The sequence below is a fragment of the Drosophila navojoa genome, chromosome 2, assembly GCF_054131105.1.
Source record: "Drosophila navojoa isolate 15081-1374.11 chromosome 2, UAZ_NAV_1.0, whole genome shotgun sequence".
Taxonomy (NCBI): domain Eukaryota; kingdom Metazoa; phylum Arthropoda; class Insecta; order Diptera; family Drosophilidae; genus Drosophila; species Drosophila navojoa.
Genome location: NC_142890.1, coordinates 14,853,960 through 14,866,346, shown reverse-complemented (window position 1 = coordinate 14,866,346; position 12,387 = coordinate 14,853,960). Strand labels below are relative to the sequence as shown.

General features: G+C 39.8%; 1 protein-coding gene across 1 annotated transcript in view; it reads left to right on the top strand.

The window, feature by feature from the left end:
* The first annotated feature begins 6,859 nt into the window (after positions 1-6,859).
* alph (protein phosphatase alphabet) overlaps positions 6,860-12,387 on the top strand; it is a 79,396-nt gene continuing 73,868 nt past the window's right edge. The window contains exon 1 of the mRNA XM_089263701.1: positions 6,860-6,867. The gene's annotated coding sequence lies outside the window, so the exon portion shown is untranslated. The remainder of the gene's footprint in view (positions 6,868-12,387) is intronic.

Below are 12,387 nucleotides of genomic sequence, written 5' to 3'. Positions count from 1 at the left end.
TATATATTTAATAATCGTATCATATGTAGTTTTTGTTAAGTATCATATGTAGTTTTAGTTATGATTTTGCATTTATTTTTTGCTCGGATATAAATAAAATAAATGGAATATTATCTATTTATTGTTCTAGAGCTCTTTGCGTAATATCTAGTGCAGCTGAATCAATAAAGTCGTAAATATAAATATCATTAAAGTATATTGTGTGCAAATAAAGTAGTAAGAGATGGATATATTTACATATGAAGTGGATAGTAGATTGAGATATGAAGTATGAACATATATACTACTTTCTATATACTCTTATTATGTTTTCATATTATTAATAATATTAACATATTATACAGTATATCGATAGAGCATATTATCTATGTAGCTTTTCGATGATCAAATCTATTTAAATAATAACATAAATTTCTATAATTCTGTATACTATTCCATTCTATTCATATGTATATACTCTTATTTATGCTTTAATATTATTAAATACATATATCAACATATTAAAGAGTATAGAGATAGAGCATATGCATTCAGCTAATATGTTTAAAAAAATATAATTGTTATTTAGTTATATAAATTCCTAATAGAGTGCTATACTTCCATGTAGCTATGCAGATAAATTAGCTATGAATAAAAGTTCTGTATTGGAATGCTGTTGGACTGTAATCGATAAAAAATTACATTTTATAGCCAAGTTAGCGAATCGCATTCGGCTCATTAGAAAACTTTCTTGGCTGCCCCAGTCGAAGGTGGGAATCGCATTCCTTATCACAGTCGCACGCAGAATCGAAGCAGAGAGCAGATAATAATGCTATAATGCCATGGCTAAGCAGACAATATAATAAACACTCGATTCGAATGACACAAAACTGACGTAAATTGGATCAAATGCTCATGACCATATGTAACTGCCGACGGCTGCCGATTTGGTAGTTGTTGTTGTGGTTGTTGTTGTTGTTGTTGTTGTGGTTGTCGTTTTGTAAAGCCCATTCAGACGTTCAGCTCAAGTGTTACTGACCATAATTCAAGCCACGACAGGCCTTTTAGCCAATATTTTGCGTGCCAGCAAACGTGAGCCTCCATCCACTGGCTAAGTTTACAGTCTCTGCGGGCCGTGTTGAGTTTCCCCTCAAATGGCGAAACCAGTTTGGCCAGCAACTCAGCCGTTTCGCTGGCTTTGGCTTTTTTTTGTTGTTACCTACCACGAAAACTAGTTTCTTGGGCCAGACGATCGCGCTGGCTGGCATCGGGGGTAACGCCTACCCGTGGGTAGGTGGAGCTTTCGAGCGCCTCGCCGGCTGCCAAAGATGGTGGCGAGCTCTTAAAAATGGTGGCCGCGCTATTAGCGATCGAATTTATGGAATTATTTCATTGTTCTAAGAATTTGAATGCCGGCCTGGGCACTGCACTGGCCACTGCTAAAAATGGTGTGCCCCTGCCACAATGGCTGCTAAATTGATATATTGGCCGGCCAACGGCTGCTGGCTCAGCTCAGCTCATATTTATTGGATGAGTCAAACAATTGCTGCAGAGCAGTGCTCGAGGCAGGATGTGGCCAGACTGTCAACAGGCGAGAGTCGAGGCAGAGCGCAGAGCGTCGAGGCTCGTTTCGATTTGATGGCTTCATTATGCAGCTGGCTGTTGGCCGCTGCTGTCTCCTGGTTGTTGGCTGTTGGCGTTTTTGCTTACAAATTGACTGTGCGAAATGCTGATTTAATATTTTTGCCCGGCAGCCGTTTAGTTGTTGCCAATTAAGATTTGCTAGAGTTCTGCATTCGGGTTTGCGCTGCGATGTACCCACGTCCGAGACATACGAATAATTGGTCGGCCAGCATAAAAATCACATGAATTGACTTTCCGCGCCGTTGGCAATTAAATATTATGGCTGAATGTGTTTCTGTTCAGCTCTGGTTATCCTTCACAGATTGGCTGCAGCCCAAATGGAGTGCACCCAATGGCCGGTGGCAAGTGGCGCGGATGGGCTACGTGAGCGTTCCACGACTTGTTCGACATCGTCATTAAATGCTTGAACAAAATTATCTTGTTAAAATTACAAATAACACGAACATGCAGTAATAAAAAACAACGTAAGGAATGAATAATGTGCGCCACGTTAAATTGCCGCTGACTGACAATCCCGAGGCAGCCAACCAACTGGCCAACCTGTCGACCGGTTGCCAGACGGACAGACGGACAGACGGCCAGACAGTCGGACTGCCTGCCTGCCACTCTGCCACTCAGTTAGTCTGCCTCTCTGTCAGCCTGAGCATCATCTTGCATCTTCATCGGCTTGTAGCTGCTGCTTCCCAACCATCTCAAATGACTTCATTTTATGTGTCGATCTTTAGTGCGCACTGCGGTTGCAGTTTCGTGAACTTTCCACGTTAATTGGTTGGTGATTCGAGCGTCTGTAACAACTCAAAGAGTTTTCCCCCAGCAGTTGATGAATGTCCGTTTAGTGGACCATCAGTGTACAACGATTATTTAAATTTACTCCACATTTAGTGGAGCTCCAGCTCTAGCTATGTGCTATATTAGTTACTCTGACTAGCCTTCTATGTAGTGCGGCTACGCTTGAACCTCTCTTTTATGTGGACGTGACCGATTTGTGAGTTGCTGCCGCTTCGTTTACGGTACACGCCACATCTCAGTCCGTTGCCCTTCTTTCACTTTTTCATGGCCTGTGTTTAGTGCACAGTTAAAACTATTTTATGTCTTAATTAAAGTTTATAGCGCGCATTTTAGGCGTCAAAAAAGAGTTTTTTTTTCGTCTTTGTTTTTCTTTTGTTTAGTGCGCACTGCTTAGGCCGCTGCTGCTGCGGCTGCAGCGATTCCAGTCTCGCCACCAATATCATCGACAATCATCCCAAATGAGTTTGCCGTCTATGTATATGGGCGAGTACAGTAAGAGTAAGGCTTCCAGCTGGAGCAATACGTATATGTGAGTGTTGGGCATGTACAAATCGCTTGATTGGCTTGCACTTAATTGCCAATAGCTGTTACGTCCTCCTCTGGCCTCATCTGGCCCCCTCTGGCAGCGTCCATGCCGCTTTTAGTGAGGTCGTGTCTGAGGCCGCAGCAGCTCCTGCTAATAGGCAATTAAGTTTCGAGTGCTACCTGCCATTTTGTGGCTAAGCAAAGACTCTTGCCCACGTCCACATAAAAGAGAAAAAAAAATACAACAACAACAAAAAAAAAAGCTTGGCTAATGGCAAGACACAGCCAGGTTAGAGTTCAATGCGGTTCCACCGCCTATATGAGATATGTGCTACTAATTGAGCCCAGCAAAGCCTTAGCCAACACTGGAAACAACTTGAAACAATTCGTCTAGCAAAACAAAAGGAAATATATATACAAGATATATTTTTATAAAATATTTAATATACAGTAGTATTTATATTTCTAATGTGCATCTTTTATTTTATATTCTTATAGCTGAAAGCTGATTTTAAATAATAATTTTTTTAAATATATTTTTTAGTAATTTTAAGGCCAATACAATTAAAAATATATTTTAAAAATATAATACAATATTTAATATACCTTTAACTATAAGATGTAATAATTATTATAACATACTTAATTTTTTTTCCATATTTTATTAAATTTTATATTAAAAATATATATATTTTTAAATTATAGTATGATATATTATTAACGCTCAGCTCTTATAGTAAAAGGTTTATAAAGATTTCTACCTGACAAACATTTTTAAATTTACTAATTCTATTTCCCAACATCTACATGTATCTCTGTATAGAGTTCAGTTTACTCAGAGATTAAAACTGATGAAGCAGATATATGGAATATATATTTAAAGCTTAGATCTCAAATGTGTATTACAGCTACTTAATATTTAGAATCAAGTCTTTTCCCATCATAAATATGCTTTCTATAATCAGAAATGTATTAAAGGATCAACTTGGTTTATTTACAAAGTATATGCAATACATTTCTGCATAATCAACAAAAAAGATTCAAGTGAAAGCATTTTTAAAGTCAAGTTTATACAGTTGGCTCATACTGGAGAGTCATTAATTCGTACTTCCTGTGCAGCAGATTATGATATTTAATACCTTCAAGGCATTCGACGAGTGGAACATACGTAATTGGCTGGTAAAATTGTGATTCACACACTCGGAGCTCGATGGCTCCACAATTGCTGTGCGTTGTTTCCCACTGTGAGGCAACTCCCCATCTTTTTATACATTTTTCTTCGTCGTCGTCGTTGTCGTCGTCGTCTTCTTCTTCTTCTGGTGGCCTTTTCTTCTTCAGCTTTTTGTCATGACGCCTTGCACGCATTGCGTAATTAGGTGCACTTCCGTTTTTCGAGAGCCAGAAGGCTTCGCGAGGCGGATCGGCGTATCGGCGGATCGTTGTCGCCGCTTTGGAGTCAGCTTTCTTCATATTTTGAATGCCACGGTGTTTAATTGCGTATACGCCGCCTGTAACGGTCGTTGGGCAAAACGTCTTAATTAACTCGTTTGCAGCGTTTCTCTTGGGTTTTTATTGCGCCTCTCGCGGCAATTATTATGATTACTTATTACTGCTGCCTTTTGTTTCGTTTTCGTTTCGTTTCGTTCCGTTTCGTTTTAGCCTTAGCAGCTTTTTACTCTCTTTCTTCCAGTTGTTGTTGTTGTTGCTGTTGTTGCTGCTTCGTGTCGGCAATTTAATGGCGGCGCAACCAATTGCAAATATTTTGTAAATTGTATTGTGCATTTCATATTTTGAAGTAATTTCAGCAACAACTGCAGCTCCTTTCATAGTTGCCGATCGCCCAGTTCCGATCGCATAGCTTATTGTCACAAATTAAGACAGCCTCGGCCAACATCTGACCAGCCGACGATCAGGCCCAGGGAGCTGAGTTAATGCGCCAGCAAATTGGCAGCTACGGCCTGCCGGCCCCTGGCACTCGGCGCAGTCTTCCCTGTTATTTGATCCAATAAAATTATGATGCTGTCTTAAAGCTCTGCCTAACACCATATAATTTGCTTGGCCTCCTCCAGAGGCGTGTGGCAATCGCAGCGAATGGCGCACAGCTTATTGAGTTGTTAGAGCTGCGCCTCTTGCCGCTGCTTCCATAAATCTTAAGCGCTGGCAAAAAAATTCCATCAATATGCAAAAATTTTCAATTAAAATTGCCCAGCCAAATGGCAGGCGAGACACCATATACAATAGCTAAAGATAACTTCACCATATGCGCGCAGTTAACAGCAACAACCACAGCAACAACGTCAACAATCAGAGAATACGAGAAAAAAAAAATATAAAGGAAAATCGAGCCCAACTGAACGACCAAGAAACACCCGTTCGTGGGAGAAATAATTGAATGATAGATATTAGAAAATATTGCCGAGTTTTCTAATGAAAAATATTTAAGCTGCCAGCTATTTTGATTTTAATAAAAAAATATTTAAATAAATAAAAAAAATAAATAAAAGCTTGAACATAATTTATTTTAAATTTCATCGATATATAAAATATAAATATTATACAAATATAAAAATATTCATTATTATATTTAAGAATCAGTTGTATCTCTTTGATGATTATAAATATACTCTAATATAGAATGTATTTTGTGTGTATATATTATATTTATATTTTAAAATTTATTCAATCGATCAATTTCATAAAAAAAACTATTTAAAATTTTTATTTATATTCTATTTTATTCTTACTTAGAGGAAACTTTTGGAAGCAAAGTTATTTCTTAGTCTATTCTGGGGATGCTAATAATAATAATAATAATAATAAAATACCCTTAACTTATATGTAGAAATTCAAATTATTTAAGTATTAGACACTCTAGCTAATATAAGAATTTAAAAAAATAATAATTCCGCACTGACTACTGGAGCTTTCGGTTTAAATGCTTACTAGTTCTTGGCGCAAAACGCAGCTGATATGCCTGTGTTCTCATTTTGGATGCAGGTATCAAACAACAACAACAACAACAAAAACAACAGCAACAACAATAATAAATACGCGCAGCAATCGGCGTCAATTTATGTGCAGGCAGCGCCATTTTCACTTCATTGTATCGCGGCCAACGGCAGACAGCAAAAAATTAATAAAAAGCCAAGTAAAAAATGGAGCAACAATAAAACAGAAATGGTAAAATAAAAAAATACAAAAAAAAAAAAAATAGAATAAAAAATGAGCAAGAAGAAGAAGGCGTAAGGTATTGTGAGCGACTGCTGCGAGAACAACAATAACATCAACGGGAGAAACAACAACTGACAGGAAATTAGTTTCCATTTTTTGATGAATGCTTCGACAGGATTGCTGTGCCGATGCTGCGATGTCTGTTCCTTTTTTTTCTGTTGCTGTTCCTTCCTCTCCCGTTTGGGGCTGTTGGGCGCTGTCGGAGCTGGCGCTGGAGCAGTGGCAGGAGTTGGAGCTGGAGCTGGAGCTGCAGCCAGGATCGTCAGTCTGGGCATAAATTGCCAACGCTGTGACAACTGCTAGCCACGCTTCACTCTGTCAACTGCAAGGGACGAGGAGGGAAGGTATTGCTGCAACTTCCTTTCGTTCATTTATACAACAATAAAATATTAACAGCAGGTAAATAAAGCGAATGAAAGCCATCAATATGTAGCCAATGCCTGGCAACTCTTATATGTCCGGTTGTCAATAAATGTTTACTACCAGCAAAGTTAGATGACTGCGATATATGAATATATATGAAATGGGTATACCATAAATATGCTAGCTATTCGTATTCAGTTGAGTAATAAGTTGATAAGGAAAATGCTTTAAGTTTGAAAAGTGATTTGAGTTTTGCTATTTGTTTGTGGCATGATAAAAGATTTTTAGAGGAGCTCTTTAGAAGACTTTTATATAATCATATGGGAAATATAATTAGTTCATATACATTTTTTTTTCCTAAAAATAAAGTCATATCATTTTGTTAGTTTTTGTATGCTAAGATTACTTCTCATTTCAGTAACTAAAACGACTTTTATACGGAATTGTATGTAATATAATTTTTTAATATTTTGTGTAGAAATAGAAATAATAAAATATATATTTGTTTTAAATATTATTTTTTATTCTCAAAATTTTCAATTTTTTTTCTTTAAAAACTGGTATACAATTTGGTATGTAAAAAATAAATACAAAATAAAATTAATTTTGTAAATTTATTAGTTTTGCATATATTAAATAATTAAAATATACAACATTTTAAGCTGGCTTTTAAATGTGGCAAGTAGTTAATTTTAATGTGTTAACATTTTGTATAGAAATAAATAAATGAAAAATAAAATAAATTGTATAACAAAAAATTTATTAATTTGAAATATATTAAATAAATTTATTAAATGTATATACAATTTTTAGCTGGCTTTTAAGCAACTCTATGTAGTTAGCCCATGCTAAATCTTTAAATAAAATACCAACAAATTAGTTTTACAAATATTATTGTATATAAAAAATACATTTGTTGCCTCTCCTTGTGGATGAGCGAAAAAAAAAATAATAATAATAATACAGATAGGGAGCTCCATCTAATGCGATTATAAATATGTGTTGTCTTTCTGGGAAAGGCGCTTTGTCCCGAGTGCTATTCGTAGTGGATTTCGTTCTTATAGAGGTTCATTTAAAACACATAAAGCTATCCGGCTGTCATTCATTTGCGTCCCGCCAGGACATAAATTGCGCCATGTGTTGCCCAAAAACAAATTAACAAATTAAAGAAGCGGGTGTCATAAACTCTTTCTTTGGGGCAGAGCTTGGCATGGCAGGGCTGGACAGAGCAGAGCAGGGTGGAGCGGGGCAGCGTATTCACTCTGTTAAATTACTCGAATTTCATGTCACAGAACTGTGATTTATTTGCCCAGAGATGAGCTGGCATTTAAATGCGCTTTGATTTACAAATAACAAATATCTGTTATGATGAGTGGGATCTTTCGTATGCCGCCGGCAGCCGAAGCTGCGCGCGGGATGGACGGAGATTCGGCATGGCTGTGGCATGGGGCCTGCTGTTGGCCTTGTTGGCTACGCTCATAAAACGCCAACTAAGCGTTGAGAGCCCAAAAATCGTGCATGCTGAATGCTGAACGTTGATTAAAACATCATCTCCATAGAGTTATGAGCATACGCTGCTGTGCCCACTTAATAGCCCATTAAGCCATTGGCCTTTGACAGCTGGAAATAAGTTGCGATGCCTCCATGCAGCGTCTGGGCCAGGCGGGAGGCTTACGCATCTAGCGAGAAACAATAAATCCTTATTAAATGCCCAGCGAGCGAACCTATTAACTGATTTTCCTTTGAATACGCACACCAGATCGTAAATCAATTTTACAACTCTTTTTAATTTCTATTTTTTTTTTTTTCTTTTTTGAGGGCGCATTTGTGACATTTTAATTACTGCTTAAATTTTGATTTAGTGACTATACGAGTTTGAAATGCATACGCACAGACCGACTGTCTATAGAACGCGGAAATACCTATAGAGTCGATAAGCGGCTCAAGATTTTCATGTTGACTCAATAAACTTAAAGTATTTTGAGTGCTGAGCTAGGAGAAAGCTGCATTTGAGTATTGAACAGATATTAAGATGATCTTTAGATAAATATAATATAAGAGAAGAAGAATTATGTATGTTAAAGAGCTTATTAGTTTATTTATATGAACTCAAAATAATCAATTTTAATATTCTCTTGCGCTTTTCCTATGCCTTACTTGAAGTCCAATTGAGGATCATCGATTCTCATCGTAGTGCTGTTATTGAAGTGGTAACAAACTCATTTGTTAATTATGTTGCCTAGAACATGGTATTGTGGAATAATTATGCCACGATCAGTAACACGATCAAAGGCCAGGCCAGGCACTGAGCATGCTTCACCTTTGCCTTTCAGCTGCGATCACTAAATACTTGGCCCTAGAGCTTAAGCCTGGCTTAAACGATCATGAAAATCAAAACAACATAATCATAAAATGTGCAAACTAAACGTGGCTGCTGCTGCTGTTTAAGTTGTTGTTGTTGTTGTTGTTGTGCTCGATGTTGTTTATGTTGTTGTTGCTGCTGTTGCCGCTGTTGCTGATGTTGTTGTTCATTGGTCTCTGCGTCTAAATGGCACTTTGCCCAAACCCAAAGCGTTGACTCTGCCAGCGATAAGATCGTAAGCAACAACGACAACGACAACAACTCCAACAATCGACAACGAAGAACAGGAGGAGGAGGAGGAGGTGGAGGATAGTAGTTCGCCTGAATAGCTAGCTGCTCTCGCTGCACTCTTATTATCGGCAGGATCGCGCTGGGCATGCAAATTTCCAATGGTAGCTCGGGCCGAGCCCAATGCTCAACGCATGCCGTAAATCACCAATCCGGTAAGCAACAACAACAACGAGCAGCAGCTGCGACGGCGGCAACAAATTTACAACAACTATGCCGTGCCTGGGCTGCACGACGATCTTTCAGCACAGAAACAGAGAGAGAGAGAGAGAGAGAGAGAGAGAGAGAGAGAGCGAGAGCGAGAGAGTCATGAATCAGTTTTTCATAGTGCAAAGCTTTTGTTTGGCGGCCCGGCGATATCTTCATTTTGTGGCTTAATATGCTTGTTGAAGGTCTGGTAAGTAGTTGTTGCCAGCATTGTTGCAGCAGTTGTTTGGCTTGTTGTTGTTGTTGTTGCTGCTGCTGCTGCTGCTGCTGCTGTTGGCAAAAGCGTGAACTCTCCAACACCTTGAGCATTTTTGTTGACACAACCTTTTTCTAGGCAAAAAGCAGCAGCGACTATGATAATAATTTTCCTTTGGGCTTTTTGGCTGCCAGCCTGGCCGAACTGCTGCCGACTGACTGCCTGCTGCTGGCTGCCTGCTGCTGTCGATTAAGCAGCGCGACAATTTTCCATAGTGTGCCCATTGGCGAGGCTGCAGCCCTTGCCGCCTGTCCCTGAGACGCCACCCACTCGACTCGGTTCGATCGCTGAGTGTTTTACAGCTGCTGGCACTTGCCTCTGGGCAAGCGCTAAACTCAAGCTGGACGTGGAGCTGGACCATTCCGTTCCGTTTCGTTTCGTTCCTGCTGCCAGCCTCTCCTCTCCTCTCCTCCCTCCACTCCACTGGGAGTCGGTCAGAAAGTCGTGAGCTGTCGGCACGACTTTCCACAGCACATGCTGCGTTCTGCCTGAGGCCTGGCACTGTTTCGCCTGTTGTCTTTGTTAGTGGTAGCAGTTAGTTGGCTGCACTTACCACTAAGTTAAGATGTTTTGTCTTGGGCCGAGGCTCAGCGAGGTGTATGCGCAATTATCGTGGACAGGCATTCGCAAGGCAGGCCACAGTCCCCGAGTCTGCCATGGCTTGGCATGGCTCTAGCCTGGACTTGGCCGGCCTAGCTCGGCTCATGGAATGCTGCAGCTTAGTTTTTCCTTTTATTGATTTATGATTTGTTTAACACAAAGGCGCATTACAATGCAGCGAGTGGGCTTTACGGAGAATTTCTTCGGCTGCCCGCCTCATAAGCCATATCGCATGCATTTAAAATTGTCTTTACCAAATTTGATGGCAGCCTTAAACTTCATGCCACATTTGGCTGCAACAATAGTTGCAATCACGGAGCACCAGCTCCAGACTACCTGGCTGCCAGGCTGCTCCACACTTTCAACACTCATAAACTAGGCTTAACTTAACATGAATACAGCTCAAATATCAAAATATTTTACATGCACGCTTCCCCCGGCTCAGCCTTTGTTGTGGGGATTTGGTCTGGCATTTCGTATGGCTGCCAGTGCTGAATCCTCTGGCTAGCAGGAAGCCCTCCATGTCGCGGGCAGCATGCAATTTATTTAGTAAATGTTGCAAAAATTAGACAACTGAATTAATTTTCATAGCGACAAAAAGCTTGAAATATTGTGATCACGGCTTAAAGTCAGCCTCGCGCTTGTCGCACCCCGCCTCAAATGAGTTCGTTAGCCAGCTGGACAAGCCGCACATTCAGGCGAGAGACAGCCAGACAGTCACCCGGCCAACTTGTTCTGAATGAGGTTATGAAGAGCAGTTAAATTTAGTCTGACTAAGGAATCGTATTCTGTAGGACTCAGGGAATAAAAACTTTATTTGAAGATTGTAGTAGTTGGATTTTAGTTAGGATACTTACTAAGTACTACATATACATGGTCCTAAATCCATAACCGAAAAACGGGGGTAGGTATTGATATAAAGAAACAAACTCTATCGTCGCGAGGTTTACATGGACCTAATAAAACTTTTTTCAAGTCTCTAGCTCATATATCTTCCAAGATCGACGCGTTCGAGCATACGGACGGAGGGATGCACAGCAAACTAACGGGTTAAATCGGCTCAGCTCGTAGTCCTGATCAAGAATATACTTTAAGGGGTCACCACGCCTTCTTTAGTTTGTAACACACATTAATAACATCATTATACCCAAATTTCCCATTTTCATTAAGTTCAGGGAATAAAAAACCGAATCATGTTATATCTTGCATGTGTATATAGCATATAAAACATATAAATAGATGTTACTAGACAGTTTACTTGTCAAAAGCCTAGTTTGGCGAGTCTCTCATTTTGGCTATAGTACCACTTAAAACTAGATCTGTTTATATGGAATTCTCAGCCTAACGGCTAGACTCATAATATTATAGCTTGGGATTATGCAATTGCAAATTGTTTAAGCTGTTGCCTGTTACATATTGCAAATTTATTAGTTTATATAAACATTCATCAGTTATAAGATGTGTGTGTGTGTGTGTCTTTAGGTGCATTTGAGGGCACTGAGTCTGCGATGCACGTAATCGCAGCTAATGAATATTTTAATTTCAATTTAGAAACAAACTGAGTTTCGGTATTCGAAGAGAAGGCTTGACCAATTGGATTGAGCATGGCTTTCTAGAATCCATGACCCCAAAGTGAATCCAAGTGCGGTGGCATGACTATTAGGGCTGTCAGATTTCCCACTTGAAAATGCGCTGCTGAAGAAGTTCTATTGACATGGCCCTCGCTTCGCATCGAGCTGCTGACGGGCCCAGCCCCACGAAGATCGACAATGGTGGAAAAGTGCCAACTAAGCATGAATTGTGATAAGTCAAACTGTAAACAAATCAACGCGAGAGCGGGCACAGCGCAGCGGCTCCAAACAGTCTGGCGGATTGGCCACATAGGGCTGGGCCTGGTCAGACATTGTGTCTGGGCTGCATTGAGGCCCGAATCCCTGGCCTTGGCCTGGCTGCATTGTTGATTGATTTATTGTGGCGATCGTGTCGATCAGCGCCCAGAGCTGGTAATGATGAAAAATTAATTCTCGTCAATCTGGAGGAGGATCGCGAACGATTTTCATTCAATTTCGTATTCAATTGAGCCCCGAGATGAAGTGAGTTTCAATTGGAGATTCGATTGTGATACTAACTGAAAGGAGACAGA